Source organism: Cygnus olor, chromosome 13 (assembly GCF_009769625.2).
Source record: "Cygnus olor isolate bCygOlo1 chromosome 13, bCygOlo1.pri.v2, whole genome shotgun sequence".
Taxonomy (NCBI): domain Eukaryota; kingdom Metazoa; phylum Chordata; class Aves; order Anseriformes; family Anatidae; genus Cygnus; species Cygnus olor.
In genome coordinates, this window is record NC_049181.1 from 13,089,967 (window position 1) to 13,106,023 (window position 16,057).

General features: G+C 43.4%; 1 long non-coding RNA gene across 4 annotated transcripts in view; it reads right to left on the reverse strand.

Annotated features, from left to right (window-relative positions):
* LOC121077564 overlaps window positions 1-16,057 on the reverse strand; it is a 51,136-nt gene that overhangs the window by 13,047 nt on the left and 22,032 nt on the right. For 2 of the 4 annotated variants that reach the window (XR_005824160.1, XR_005824163.1), the window contains 5 exons: window positions 14,184-14,262; window positions 9,582-9,799; window positions 8,704-8,784; window positions 7,704-7,785; window positions 3,480-3,678 (listed from right to left, as the gene is read on the reverse strand). This is a non-coding gene — a long non-coding RNA (uncharacterized LOC121077564). The remainder of the gene's footprint in view (window positions 1-3,479; window positions 3,679-7,703; window positions 7,786-8,703; window positions 8,785-9,581; window positions 9,800-14,183; window positions 14,263-16,057) is intronic. The other 2 variants (XR_005824162.1, XR_005824161.1) reach the window with 2 other exon arrangements.

Below are 16,057 nucleotides of genomic sequence, written 5' to 3' on the forward strand. Positions count from 1 at the left end.
GATAAATCCAGTGCGAACAACTTAGTGCTCCTAACTACCACTTTGGTCTGTTAGTTTGGGTTCACTCCAAGACAAGCAGCGTGTGAGATGTGTAGATGTGTTTGTACCTCTTAGGGAAAATGTGCTCCCTGTTTTCAAAATCACGCGGTCTGAGATGGGCAGGTTAGGGTGCCTGTTATCGCTGCCAACCCATGAATGGATCAGAAGAAGGGTTTTGCAAAAGAAGCTCATTTTAATTCAAATTATTATTAATAAAATGTGAAATTGGCTTGACTGTTCACTTTCTTCTGGTGGAAAAGAGAGCTCAGACTTGCAGCTCTGCTCTACTGACAGATTGTTGTCTCACACTGCAAACACTGACTTTAAAGCCTCAGACCTTTACACTTGCAATTTAACCTCTTCGACCTCTACCCTTTTGACTTCAGCCTTTCATTAGGTGAAATACTGAGGCAGGTTGGATACATTAAAAGGAGTATTAGCGAGAAGAGAGGCAGTTGAATCAATAATGTCAGTAAAGGTAGACCTATTTATAGAGAAACAATGTCAGCATATGATAAACCTGTGAGTAAATTGGCTGAAAGCCCAGAGCTTTGTACTGGTTTGGAGAGCTGGAAGGGATCTGACTAGCAACAAGCATGGTCGGTAATCCTAGGGCTCAGAAATGTCAGCCTTGCCCACTGGGGAACTAAAAAAGAAGTGTCCTGGGGCATAAAGGGAGGAAAGAAGGGAAGGAAGGACAGAAGGAAGGACGGAAGGACGGACAGAAGGAAGGACGGAAGGAAGGACGGAAGGAAGGAAGGAAGGAAGGACGGAAGGAAGGAAAATAGCCATATTTTCAAGTATTGCCAAAGGGAAATGCGAAGCCCTGTTAAGGCTGGGTGGCAATAGTGAAAGCTAAGGTCCCTGTTTACACTCTCTAAAATGGGGCTGAGCAGGCTGTGAACCATGCAGCCTTGCAGCCACACATAAGCCTGAAGGCACCTAAAATCAATTGCCACCTCCAAATTCAAGACAAAAACCTGTCCAGGTATTCAGAAAAAATGTCTCATATGTACTGAATAAAGTCATGAGTCCCTCCATTGATCACCAAGAGAAGAAACTTGGCAACTTCAGAGTCTGCTTTACCCTAACCAATCTAATGTTTGGGTTTGGCTATCTTTAAGATAAGAGAACACTCAAAGAAAATCGAATAGTGTCTTAAGCCTGTGCTAGTAACTAACTTTAACAGTGGTAGATGTAACATCTATTTCTTTTCATCAACTCTATAGAAAGCCAAGGGTTGGCTTCACTAGGGGAAAGTTGATGTTGTTATAGACATCAGTCAGAGGACACTGGGGCCTGCCATGAAGAGTCATGTTCTCAGCATAATCCTGGTAATTATAGTTAGATGGAAAATTTTTAAAAATTAGCATTTCTGTTTCACACGAATATTTAAGCAACCTTTCTAGTTTCAAAGCAAACTGCTTTTTCTCCACAGTTGTCAAAATTCCTCTTATCCACACCTTGAGGACCAAAATTCCAAGTTTAGGGCAATTCCTTTGTGCCCTTCCCAGAGCATGCTGACAACTTCGCTTGATGATATTAGCCTGAGTTACAAAGTGTCCTTTGTTTTCTTGTTGTTGTCTTAGGTTCTGAGACGGCTGCAGAGGAGTAGGACGCAGCAGATGATGTGGGTGGCTACGTTTCTGTTTAACTAACTCTTCCTCTAATTTTTTGTCTTCGCAATTCACTGCTGTTGTGGGCAGGCTGACAAGCCAGGAATGTAAGATTACATGAAACCCTATAGCCTCATGTTTGCGTGGGAAGTTCAGAGGAGCCTTCAAACAGATAAATACCCACTCAGAAATGCAGCCGGTGAGATCAAGCCTCTGTCCTGAGTCATAGAAAAGACAGTAGAGCCAGATGTGTAACACACAAATGTGTGGGCATTATAGCATGGCTACGCTGCATGTTCCTGACACACAAATACAGGGGCAGAGAGCCCCAGGGGCAGGCCTGCAGCAGAGCACATAAATCCCCTGAGTCCTACCAAAAATCTACAGAATTGGGACCTACCACGGAATCTCAGTCATCATCTGAAGTAAGTGATCAGGTACATCGGTGGCAGCGTAATAAGTCCTGTGGGCAGAGGGCCTTGAGAGTGATGGTGTCCGAGAGCCATATCCTGAACCATGCTGGGAATGGTGGTTCTGTTATGGCAGACCCGGTGTTAGCCCAGTCCTGACCACAGAGCACGTGTGCTAAATGTCCCAAACAGAAGGTACATAAAAAGGGAAAGGGCTATCGATCATGTCAAGACTCCCTGCCAATGCATCCGTGCTCCCAAACATGGAGTAAATACCTTTACATGCTTGTTTTTAAAGAATCAGGACTACAACCTGTCTCAAATCCCCTCCACTTTATTAACATTGAGAATGTGTCCTTTGATATAAACTCTTCTAGAAATGATTCAGATGAATTAGCACAGGAAAATCTTGCTGAGTTGGAAAGCGCTGAATGGGAAGCGGTGCAGTCAGTGAATAATGAAAGTAAACCATCACTCTGAAGCATGACTAATGGTGACATGGCCTGTCTAGGAGAACAAATAACCAAAAGACACACTACTTGGCCCCAAAACTGGGCTGAACATTTTTTGAAATCACTTCGCTGCTGTACGAAGACTATTAAAACAGGAAACCCTACTGACTTGTGGACTACAAGTCCAAAGGAGAGATAGATGATTCACTTTGTAAAAGAGCAGGACTTATTACTCTTAGAGGCAATATTAATAGATCCATCCAAAATTGCCCGTGGAACAGATCTATCAACAGTGCCAAAAATCTTTAGCTGAAAAATGTGCAGAGAAACTTGAATCTGCAATGTAGAATGCTGCAGTGAAGTGATTACATTTTGTGGCACCTAAAATGCTTTTATCAAAAGATGACTTGACAAGACATGGAGATAGCTAAATGCTCACGACTGAATGTCAATCAAAAACTTACACATAGTATTCACGGTGCAGGCTGAGCCTCAGATTGGCAAAGGGAAAAATACTAAAATAAGGCTTACGGAGAGTATGTTTGAAATAGATAGGAGATATCTTTTGCAATCTAAGTACATTCATTCTGCTTCTTGGATGCATTGGGTGTGGTTTCACTGGCTGCATGGGAAATGTATTTGCCCCGCAGTGTCTCACTGAGGAGCCCAGGGGTATACAAGTGGCAGGGGCAAGGTGTGGCCCCAGGACAGGGCTGGAGAAGTGTTCAGCTCAGTGTTGGTGGCCCAGCAGCTGATGGCTGCCAGCTGTAACATGCAATGAAAGAAATAGCTGCCACCAAGAACATGTCTTTTCTTTCCAACAGGCAAGCACAGCTGTGCTGTGATTTGCCTTTAGCACAGCGACCCACCGTATGCACGCTCCCACACCGAGTACTTGCCACCAGCAGGAAGGCCACCCCTGCCCACAACTTTTAGCACAGCCCAAGAGCCCCATAACTCACCCATTCAGCATCACAGCACACGTCCCAGTCCTCATCTTCTCTGGGGTGGCCAGGAAAAGGACAGCCCACATTTCCAGCGGTCCCCCGGGACCTAGTGACGCTTGTTTAAATGACCGGCTCTCTGTAGGCAGGCCTGGCTCCTGACCGCAGCAATGGTCACTGACAGCACACGTGTCCTGCCCTGGAGGGGGACCTGCAGCTGAAAACGAAATTCACAGTCATTGCAAACACTCTGTAAGTTATTAATTTTGCTATGGAAAAAACCCCAAAGTAGTAGAGAAATTATGTGCCAAAGAGTCCGTGGCTGCACAGAGCTGAGGCCCAGGAAGACCCTGCTGCTGGTCACAGAGAGGAGGAGCACAAACTTCCCTTTCCTTTCTGTGGCCCAGCTGAAATAAGGGACATCACCTGAGAAAAGGACAGGGTCGAATTATTGCACTGTTAAAAACAGGAGTGAAAGGAAGGTAAATGAAGCCTCATGCTTGATCTGCCATTCCCTTGCAACTGTCTAGTTGCCTTCTATGCCCAAAGGCTTTGCAAAAGAAGGAGCAGAATGAAAGAGAATTGCCTTAAAGAGGTCAAATACACCTATTAAGATGAAGAAAGCAAATTTTGCTATAGGGTATATGTATATGTATATGTATCACTTAAATCTTTCAATAGGTAGACCTCCTTTGTGCTCCCAACACAGCACTGGCTATATTACACAACTCTATTTACTCCTTTAGTTAACATGAATGAGCAGTTACCACAGCAATTATTACGTTTTATGATGTACATAAAGTTTCTGATACAGTTAAGAGATAGGGTCAGTGTTCAAGCTTAGCTCAGCATTTAGCAAGCTTTCCTTCCTGGATGTTTAGATTACTTAGGAAAGCCTTAACCCCTACAACATAACGAAGGGCTGGAAAGTTGTAGGGTAATTTGTAGGAGAAGGATGTGTATGAGGATATGTGCACTATTATAAAGCTCAATAAATAATCACTTGAAATCACTGGCATTTAGGACTCTCCAGAGAGGAGCTTTCCCAGCCAGCTCTTGATCCCTCGTGCCCTGAGTAATTCCAGATTACATACATGGACTTTGTGGAAGTGTACCTGACATCAGAAACCCACCGTGTATTTCCAAAATGCACATTAATTGGCTCCAGACAGTGGCAAGGGGGTCGTATGTGGCTACAACTGTAGGGCTTCGGCTCCCGCGTCCCCAGCGCGGCTCAAAGGGAAAATGGTGAGAGCACAAATGGCCGGAGCTGGGGGAGTGATGGGAGATGTCTTCTGCTTGCATTTTATTGAGAGAGCCCATAAAATTCAAAATCCAGCTGTGCACATTGTTGCAGCCTGCCTATTAAGAGGGCGGCATTTGCTCATGCCTATGATTGATATGGGTTTAGGCACATCTGTGTACTCGCTTAACCCCCTTCCCTCCACCCGCTCCATCTCAAGCCCCTGTGTAGACATGAAAAGTGGGGATTTGTCTTTTGTACGTGAGGGTATAAAAGGCTTCTTGACTTCCACTGAAGGACAGTAAGTGGCGGTTCACTTTGATTCCCTCTCGATGCTGATTTTACCTTGGTTTTACCCCAGGAAAATACAGCCTTCCAGCACTGGGATACTCATCCCCTTTCTTTTCTTCACCTCTAAGGCACAGGAAAGGGTAGCTTGGCAAAGCAGCCCGGGCACATTTTGCAACAGATAATCTATGGCTTTAGTAAAAATGCACGTGAAAGCATTTCAAGCCCACATTTCAGTAAACATTCTCCAGAATTTGTGGCTATTTATCAAATATGAATGCACATTTCAGGATAAGGATCTCATTTCCCTCTGGTGTTTTTGTTCCAAAAATAATTGGAAGTGACAATACAGAGAAAGATGATGTTTCAACTTCATGTTTAAAATAAATATAAGGCTGTCATCAGAGCCGAGCTGTCTTGTGAAGATCCCTCTCACAGGAGTCAACAGGCAGCTCTACTGATAGAGAATCGTGTTCCATTATTGATTAGCTTTTAAGTTCTTGTTACATATTAGATTAGGATCACTGTATGCATAGGGAATGAATAGCCCAATTACAGTCTAAAATAGCTCATCTCAAAGTGGTTTAGAATTTTGATATAGAAAGAATTTTAAGGAAATTACAAGGTTTATTAAGAAAGCCTTCAAGGCAGATATTTACATTTTTATTGCATGGCTTTTCATGGTGGGGAGAGCAAAATCTCTCTCCTTTATTGCACAAAGGCTGGTTTTAGCTCCCACCCAATTATGTTTGTAAAAGTTTGGGAGTAAAGGGTTGTTGTGGCTTAACCCAGCAGGCAGCTAAGTACTACACAGCTGCTCACTCACTACCCCCTAGTGGGACAGGGGAGAGAATAGAAAGGTAAATGTACAAGAACTCATGGGTTGAGATAAGGACAGTTTAGTGAAATAAAGGGAATAAACAAACAAACAAACAAAATAATAATAATAAAAAGGGGCAAGTGCTGCCCATATAAAATGGAATGTCCCCTGGGCCAGCCTGGGCTTCCTGTCCTGGCTGTGTCCCCTCCCAGCTCCTGGTGCTCACCCAGGTACCTCTCTGGCAGGGCAGCACGAGGAGCTGAAACGTCCTTGGCTTAGTGCAAGCACTGCTCTGCAACAGCTAAAGCATTGGTGAGTTATCACCATTGTTTTCATCAAAAATCTAAAACACCGCAACATACCAGCCACTCTGAAGAAAACTAATTCTATCCCAACCAAAATCAGGACAGGGAGTGGTGTGTTTATTTACTTTTCTGCATAGAAAAACAAGCAGCACCTCTGGGCTCCCCCATTTTAAAGGTGAGCACCCTGCACTGAAGCATGGCCTCTCAGTGGTGCACAGCTCCAGGACTTGTTTTGGAAGCAGTGATGTTTCTCAGCAGAATCTGGCAAGCTATTTCTTATTCTTTTATGCAGGAGGAAAATCTAGAGACAGTGCTAAAACAGTCACAGATCCCTGAAGCTGGCACTCAAGGGCATTGAGCAGTGACCAAAGGTAACCTAGAGCAGAGCAGAGGTAACCCACTCAAGCACATGCTAGCACCCAGCAAAGGCACCCACGTGGGTGGCCCTGGCTCATGGGGATTTGGGAACAGGACTCAAAATTCAGCATTTCTGAGAGGGATGCTTAACCTGTTTCAGTGTTGTCCATGGCTACAGCAATTCAAGGGGTTTGTACGTAATTTTCAATAAATAAATAAATCAGTTTGTTTGCTTTTGGAGGAGTTTGAATTAGCTTTGTTAAAAATAACTTTGATTTTTTTTTTTTAAATTGTCCAAAACATAATCGTATTTAATTGCAAAATAATTTTTAACTTGGGGGAGGCCAAGGGGAAGCTCAAACTCTCAGTGTTCACTCATCACAACGCCAACAATATTGCATTTCACAGCTTTCATTACGCATATACCTGAATACTTTTGGTATAGAAAATAACCGCCCTTTTTCTACAGAGAATTTCCAGCCTTCAGCAAGGTGGAACAGTTTTAAAAACTGATCTGCCTTTCCCTCAAATTTGCCTAATTAATCATTCCTCTTTGTAGGTTAATCTCCCACACGAGGCTAGTGTTGACCACATCTCCAGCAAAGCATGGAAAAGGTCAGCAGAAATAGATTTTCTGAGGCCTTAGAGGGACTCTGTGGGCAAATGGTCACCGCCACCCGACACTGCAAAAGTGTGATTAAAGGTAAACAGGAGAACCAGGTGGGAGAGTTGCATGACACCAGGATCCTTGCCAATGTAAAACTGCAGTGAAAATGTTCAGTAAGTACTCCGGGCCCACTGACTGTGGGAGGTAAAATGAAATCTTCTTTAGAGAAAAGTCCTGCTCGCATAATTTTACATCACAGACAGACTCATAGTATTCCTGCCACATAGGAAGCCCAAGTTTCCTTATTTTTGCATGGTTGCAGGCAACGTAAGCAAACTGGCAGCTTTCATTCAAGTAATCTTTGCGTATTAGAGAAATATGTCAAAGACTTCATATATGTGTGCACACAATGTCACACAATGGGCTGCTCAGGTTAGATCTCTCTCTCTCTCTCACCCTGCTGAACTGTATGCTAAAATATCCTATGTGAAGTTACAGTCCCTTTCCAAATGATGACTAATTCTGCACCTTGCTGGGTACAGTAGTTTAATCCAGGGTAGTATTTTTTTGAACTGAGACTGCCCACACATGTTTAAAATTAAACAGGCTCAAGAGAACCTACCTTGTGCCCCGCATATGAATGCTTGCTGGCTGCAAAATCCAAGACACAGTCCTAGTAGATGGCTGCTCCACTTTGTGCACATCTGCAATCCAACAGGGAAAAACATGTCTTCATGCAGGAAAAGTACAGCTGAATTTAGTGAGAAAGTAGGCTGGCACAAGCCCATGGGGCTGGGTACTAAACCTGGGGCTGCTCTTGCCGTGAGTACATGGATCCTTATGAGTGGGTAGTGGACATGCCAGGAGGAGTCAAAATAAAGTGCATGGACTAAATGATGAGCTGGATCAACCACTCGGTGTCAAATTCTGGAAGTTCAAAATGACCCTTGCCCCGGGACATTGTGGGAGGCAATGCCTCCAGAAGCAAACAGGGTTTGGATGCTGCAGTGAAAGGGAATTTCACCATTTGCTTCATTAAGACAGGCCTATCAAGCACAGCAGCAGAGCCTACCTGAGGTGCTAGCTGGAAAAATCAGACAGAGCTGGTAAAACCAGGCTCTTTATGCCTTTCTTTTGCCAGGGTGAGGAAAAGTAGCCAGTGAGTATATCTGCATGGCTACCTGGAGCTCAGCTCAGGGATGTCTGGACACGTAGAAACAAAAGTCAGCAAGGCCAAGCCTGGCTATCACCTGTGCCCACTGAACAACTCCAGACTTGAACTTTCAGGGAAAAGCAGGGCTTATTAGCTACCCTGAAAACCACCCAGGCCTCAGCCCATGCTGAGGCTTAGCCAAAGCTCCCAGGCCACTGTGTGCTCCAGGAGCTGCTCCATCACTTGTCAGTGCCTCTGGGCTCTGGTGTCCAAATGTCCCTTTATTTAGCCTACAGCATAGACGATTTCTGTTAGCAAACAAAACTTTTACAGGCAAACAGACCAAGTTGACAAATGTGTAATGGATGGCTTGAACCCTCATTAGAGCACTGTTCCTCTGACAATCTGCATGGCCCATCATCTACATTAGATAACTTCCTGAAGTGTTAAACACATGTACAACGCTTACCTAAATGGGTAGTTACTGAGGACATAGTACTTTGTTCCTAATGGTGCAGTTTGAAGCCCATAAGCAAGGACAGAGTGCTCTCTGAAATAAAAAATAAAAAAATTACTATTGCTATTGTTATTACTGCTAAAACCTTATAATTAGAAATGTTTCTTTGCTTCCTTTTACCTCAATAAAACAAGAGCAATTATGTAGCCTCATCCATTTCTCTAAAGGGCTATGGAGAAATACTGCTTTCAAGAAAAAATAAGTGATAATTTCATAAAAATATATAAAACAAAATACTCAAGGCGTTTTTGAGAGGCATTCTCACATATTGCTGAAATTACACGCAATGTGTGAAAATTTGCATAACAAATGTGACAAGATGGTTACTTAAGGGACTGAAACAGAAGGAATAAAATATATATTAGATACCTCAGCTCTCATTAATTATTATTCTGAATGAGAAATAATGCCAGGAGCAAGAGGGGTGCCAGAAGAAGCAGTGGGGAAATATATTATCATGTATTTAAAAACCTTTAGAAGGTATAATAATAATTAGGAAATTATTGCATTACTGATCTCTTTTAGTAGCAGAGCAACCACCTGTTCACACTTTTATTAATCGCTTGCTTGCCTCTTCCTTAAAGATTGTCTGTGAAGATCATGAAAGGAAAAGCTACCTGAGCAGAAAAGAGGGGACAGAATTCATGTTATGCAAGGGAAAAAAAAACACTATAAAATTCATAATTTTAATTAAGAATCACATGTGGAAAGGCAGCAATATTTTGAGACCGTTTTGTAGCAAAACATAATTTGGCTTCAAACAATAGATGGAAGATGGGGAGTATTATTATTATTGATTTTGTTAATTTGCTGCAAATGCCCTGCCTTACCCAGCTTTGTCTTCGCAGCGCTCCCCAGAAGAGCATGGCAGCGGTGATGTCGCGAGGCAGCTCTGCTTGCTGCTCAGCGCCGGGTGCTGTGCGAGCTCTGGTGCCCTGCCACCAAGAGCATCCCCGGGGTCAGGTCATCGCTGCACTGGGAAACTGCAGCCCTCCTATTTCAGGACATAGCACCAGTTAAGGTATGAGTGAAACGTTTGTGCTTTAACCTAAAACAGAGAAACCCATTTTCTGTCAATGTATTTCCTTAAAACCTGCCTGGAATCAGCACAGAATTTCCTGTCTGCTCCTTGCTGCAGTCAAATCTTGTTCTCGTATCTCCTTAAAAGTTTTGTCTTGGCCTTCTCTGGGATCACCATCTCCCACAGACAGCAGCATTGCTTAAATGCAAAAGTCCATGTCCATTTTCCCCATCAGTTTCCCTTATGTTTCTTTTCCCCGTTCCTTCTTTTGAACTTCTCTCCCAGCTTCACCACTTTGAGGTTATTTCCTGACTGCCTTGTCTTGTGAAACATTTTGGAGGTCTGTTCTTCTCCATGTGTTCTCCATCCAGGAGGTTCTGAACTCAAACACAAGTCCAGATGCCATGGTGTGGGCATCTCCACCCTGCTCTGTCCCATGGCCTAGTCTGACCTCATGAAGGAGATGGATTAAGTGAGCTCAATATGGACAGAAAGAGGTGGGAGAAGGAAACCTGGTCTGTGGTGGCACTCGTAGCTTGGTAAATATCTGCTACTATTCTTCATCCTCCTGGGAAAAAAAAGCATTTCCTGACATCTCTTTTCACTTTTAAGCCCAACCCTTAGGTGTTGCAGGGTAAAGGAGATGGGGAAGGAGACAAAACACTTTGCACCAGGGTCCTCTGTGTCAGGGTCCTGACACGAACTGGCAGCAGAGATCCACTCGTGGGGCAGAAATTTGCACCCTGCCACACAGGTGCCACATGACTCCATGGCAGAGGGCTGGAAAAGGAATTTCATTGCATCCACTTCCCATACTGCACATGAATTCAGCAGTTATTAAGAGCAAAATCCATTTAAAATCATTTTAAGAGTGAAAATAAGGCCCTTTCTGGGGATATTATTTCTAAGTCATGTTTTACTCTGCCATTAATATACTTTTGGAATGCATGAGAGCTCCTTGCACCCAAGGCAGGTAATAATGGTCTATTAACAGACACCATCTCTGTTCCCTAATGCTCTATCAAAGGTACATTGATGAAAATAGCCATCTGACTGCTCTCATCAGCTTTAAGAAATTCCATAAAAGAAAGAAATATGCTTTCCTCGTAATTGCTTTTGTCTAAGATTTATGACAATGTGAGTAACGGATAAACCAGGCACTTGCTGAACAAGGCTCAGATTTAAGATGGGCCGATGCTAACAAGGAGATGTCCGACTAAGCGATGCATTTCTTGAAAGAAACTTGGAAGTGTTTGCAAAAGCCACATTTGCCTCACACACCTGGCTGCATTCCCTGATGGTGTAAACACACACAGCTCTGGTGAGGCCAAAGGTCCTGCATCGCCTTGCTCTAGGGGTAAATTTGGATCTAGGAGGCCAGACACTCGAACAACTCACAGCTGAGAGGACTTGACAACATCTGGAAGATGTCCTTGTGTGACTATACAGCTGAATAAGCAGTAGCATGTTTTGTGCCACCTATACCCAATGAAGCTGCATGTGTAAAGAGCATCACATGCCTGGGGATAGTGCCTGCATGCCCGGCAAAGCTGTTCATACTCGTGACAACAGTAAAGGTAATGACAGTGGGAATGGACTGCGTGATTAGCACTGTGGGTAATTATATCCCATTTGACAGCTAGTCATTTGGTTTAAACAGGTGGAGATGCAATGGTCATTGCTGCGCCTCTTTACCGTTCTGTCAATAATATGGCCCTGCGAGCATTTGGCTCCAAGATTACCTAAAGCACAGGACTGACACTAGGGAGATTCTTTATCTATTTTTAGCTCTGCTATTGGTTTTTGGTGCAAACATCAAGTCACTTTAATTTTTGTCCTTGTCTTTTCCATCTCCAAAAGAGGAATTCCTTGCCTGATTTCATTGCACTTTAGAAGGCAATCAGATACTACAGATGTAAGTGCCATTTAAATGCTTGTAAACATGCCCGTGTCCCTCTGTATGGTGAGGCAATCACTGCACTCTCAAGAAGTGCAAACAAATTATTCAGCTGTATGTAGCGAGGGTCTACAATCATTACTGTATGCACGCTTCTGAGATTGCTTCACTTCTGTGTGCCCACCTATATGTCCACAGGCGTAAGTCTACCCTAAATGAGTGAGACTGAAGTTGTGCACCTTGAAATTAAGCAACGCCACCATAAAGGTTGGCGAGACAGGGGACACCCATGTAGTAGAGGATTTAGGCTTTTCCAAAATCTTTTGCATGATGCCCAACACAAGCTGTTGCACTGTTCCTCCTCTGCACATGCTAACTTAGTCAAGCTTCTTACCCAGTCTGCAGGCAGGCACCGCACTGTACATCTTCCCATCAATGTCTGGCCTGCCCAGTACCACCTCCATCAAGCTCAGAGGTCTGGCTTCTGTTCCCAGAGTGACTGCTGACCTACATCAGGCTGTGGAACAACATTCTGGGGAGCCCAGTTTAAGCTCGGGGATAGCCCAGCCCCACAGAGAAGTGGAGAGGAGGTGGTGAGCATCAGCCAGTCAGTGCTAAGTGTGACTGGTGTAGGATTGTGAGCTTTTTGGATTCTGAGCTGCCAAAATCTGAATCTATACAAACCTGCATGCTCCTTCAAGAACTGCCTCTTTTTCTCTCTTTACATATATACACATTTTAGGATTCTTAACAGGTCTATATTTGGGTATTATTTTCACTCAGAAAAAAAAAAAAAAAACATAACCAGCAAAATTCTACACCAAAGATTTGAAGCTTGTCAGAGCCATAAGTAAGAGCACAGTATAAGAGGGGAAATGTCAGTCCTTTTGGTAAGAGGCAGTACTGCAACCATACTTTTAATACCCCAGCTATTTACTCAGCTTCTCCTTTTTTAGCTAATTACACCAGGAAGACTTTATGGAAACAGTTGCCAAATGCTTAAATGAGAGCATTTCAGCCATTATTTCAGTCCTAGGTTCCTATAGTAAAATGCACATGCTCACCTCGTGCATTCAGTTGTGAATGTCTGACATATCAGTGATTAATTAATATTAATGGCAGAAATCACTTCAGATTTGCTTTATGCTAGAAATCACACACAATCCTGGCTCTAATCACTCGGCACATAAAGAAACTTTAATTGATAACCCAGGCTTAATATCCATCAGGAATGGATTCTGTAGGAGGAACAGAGCAATGTTCCCTATAATCATCCTAGAGGAGATAGAAAGCTTGTTCTACCAACATCAAAGAAGATTAGGCAGCAGAAGCCTGATAGTAAAGTAGCAATTATGGAGTGTTTTTTTTTTAATTCTGTGCACCTGCTTCATCAAAATAATAGGCATCTTTTAGCAAAATAACCTGAAACTCAGTTCACTGACTTTCAATTATCTGATGCTGGGAAATGCATCTGGAGAGACATGAAAAAAGGTGACAGACACAGAGAGAAATAAAGAGAAGGGGGAAATTAGAATGAGGGAAAATATGAAGGCCTATCTAAGTGGGTGTCATAAATATCCTGCACCTCAGGCTGATTACAGAAAGGGAATATTTTTGCTGAGTTAGGATTGTGCCATTGGGCATGTTTGACCAAATCAGTCCCTGGTGCCTTTGGGCAATGCCTCTGACTGTAGTGAACAGCTTACACCAGGGATGGATTTGGCTCATTGCTTTTTAGGGGAAATTTAGGCATCAACATGAGCAAGGTAAGCTCAGGGTAACTTTCCACAGATGTTTCAGGCTGCATAGTTCAAAGCAAAAATAACTATCCTCAAATTCCCCTTATCAGGTAGTCTTGCTATACAGAAATAGGAAAGACCCCATAAGTTTATTTCAAAACATGACTGAAATTAGAGTGGAGCCAAGCTTTCCTGAAACTGGGAAGGAGAAGAGAACCCAGGCACAGTCTTAGTTTCACTTGAGGGACTGCACCCCCATTCCTGGAAAAGCACAAGGCAGACCCTGGGACCTAAACTTACAAAGCTTGTTGGAGGCTCACTACAATTCCTTGTCAGGGTCCACGGGTGTTGTTTGTTTGTTTGTTTTTTAATAAATCCCAATCTTGTCTGAAAACACTTTTTTCAGAGGACTGTGGACAATTCCTTTAAACACTTCATGATCTACTGTCCTGAAACCTCCACAGGCAGAGCAGTTAACAGAGAAAAGCCACATTACCAACCTCATTACTGGGCAGAGTTCTTGCCAGGCCCAGGAGAAAATCAAGGACAGCATTTTTCTGCCTTACATTTTTGTTGACTTCACTATGCCCTCTCACACACATCTCATTCCTTCCTCCATTGTATAAAACCACCTCCACCTCTTTCTAACTCAGAAATGAGCCCTACATTGAGCTGGACAGTATTGTTCCTTCTCCATATTTTATCTCCTGAGCCATTGTGGCACATGTTCGAGCACCCATGAACCTGTGAGAGGCCCAAGGCAGGGGGAACTTACCACCATGTCTTCCTCGGCACACCTTCTCCTGGCTCGGGACTTCCCCCATCTTCAGAGTTGGTCGCCTTGTGAGATAGCCCTCTGGGTGAACGTGGGCTGAGAGCACGCGTAGACCTGTGGCTCACCGATCATGGTAGGCACAGGCTGATCCTTCAGCAAGAATCACAACCACATCCCACCTCGCACATACGAGGTAGAAGCAATTCCTTTGTAATTAAGTAGAATATTTTTGTGTGAATTCCAAATGAACCTTTGTAACATTATCATTAGTTTTCAATACATCTCTTATTTTACCTCATTAGAATTATTGGTAATAAATGGTAGTAACTGGATTGTAATTAAATAGGAATTAAAATATGACTTCTTAATGAACTACAGCAAAGCAATCACTATTTCAATATACATTAACTGCTGTTCTGTTAGGAATACAGGCAACTCATTTTTAATGAATTGTTACAAATTATTATGAATATATGGCCTAAGCCTACAAAATAGTCTCACATCAGTAACTGTGCCTGGTAGATGTCAGCCAGCAGTGCAGTGAGCAGATCTACCCAAGGAACTTGGGACTTGCAAGATGCTAATGCCAACAGAGGAAACACTGAATTATATTTCCACAATAAACTTTTTTTTATTATTATTTTCCAGGATGTTGCAGTTAATTTACACAAAGCCTAAGCAAGGAGGCATTGGGTGTGTCATCAGGGGAAGTGGACTAAAAGGTGTGAGAACACAATAGCAATAATACATGAGACAAGTGCATTTTTATGCTGTTGGTTCCTGGATGATTATAATAAAAGTGCTTTGTAATAGGTCCCAGGGTGGTAAACTGCATACAGAAAACCCCATTTTATTTATTTATTTCTCCATTTCTTTATGCCTTTCTCTCTCTGTATATAAATTTGTATATATAAATATATGCATGAATGAAATTTCATTTCTAGGACTTGTGCAGATTTAAAAGCCACAGATAACATGCTTCTTTGTATTACTTTTGGAGATGTAAGAGGCACTCTGTATAAGGATGTGCAAGCTGTGAGCCATGCACGTAAAAGTACCGACTACCTAGCAGAGGTAACAGTCGGGTGGGCTTGTTCTGGTTTGATGGGATGGGTAGGGGAGTGAACCCAGAGCACACATGAAGTGCTGAAAACCAGCTGTCTGTTTGCACTTTGAAACCTCCAAGGCAGACCAGCAGCGCGCATCCCACCGAGCAGCCCCTCAGCCAGGCACCTTCTGCCCCCAGTGACCAACACTGGCCTGAATTCCCCAGGCTTTCACAGGCTGCAATGCCGCCACCCCCCCTCCCACCCCAGGATATACTGAGGACTTTTTTTACCATTCAGGCTCCTCATTTCTGCCCCTCATCATTATCTCAGGCTGTTGATTTCTAAGGGACAGGCAGCAGTTGGCCACCACGGACACGGGAGAGCCAGCTCCCTTGGTCATGGCGCAAACATTCCTCACTGGTTTGATCACAAGGCCTGTTTTAGAACGTTTTCACATGCCCTGAAATGTCTTAATTTCTCTATTTGTTCTCCATCTCTATCTTTTTACCTCTCGTCATCCTTCAGGGCCAGCACCTGACTCTGATATTTACAGTCCCATTGGATTTCCAGAGGAAATTCAGAACTAGGCTGAGGACGGGATCCCTGAGAGCCACGGGCCCACCGCAAGGTGCAGCTGCAGGAGAGGGCAGCATGCTTCTTCGGTGTGTTTCTCATACCCAAATTTAAATCACAGAGATTGAACAGGGCAGGCAAACTCACTTTTTCAATTTTGTTACCTAATCAAAACTCTAAAGCTTCCTAGTGCCGGAGAGTGTTCACATATCATCCACTTTCCATATCCAATGCTGACAAAACAATAAGGCA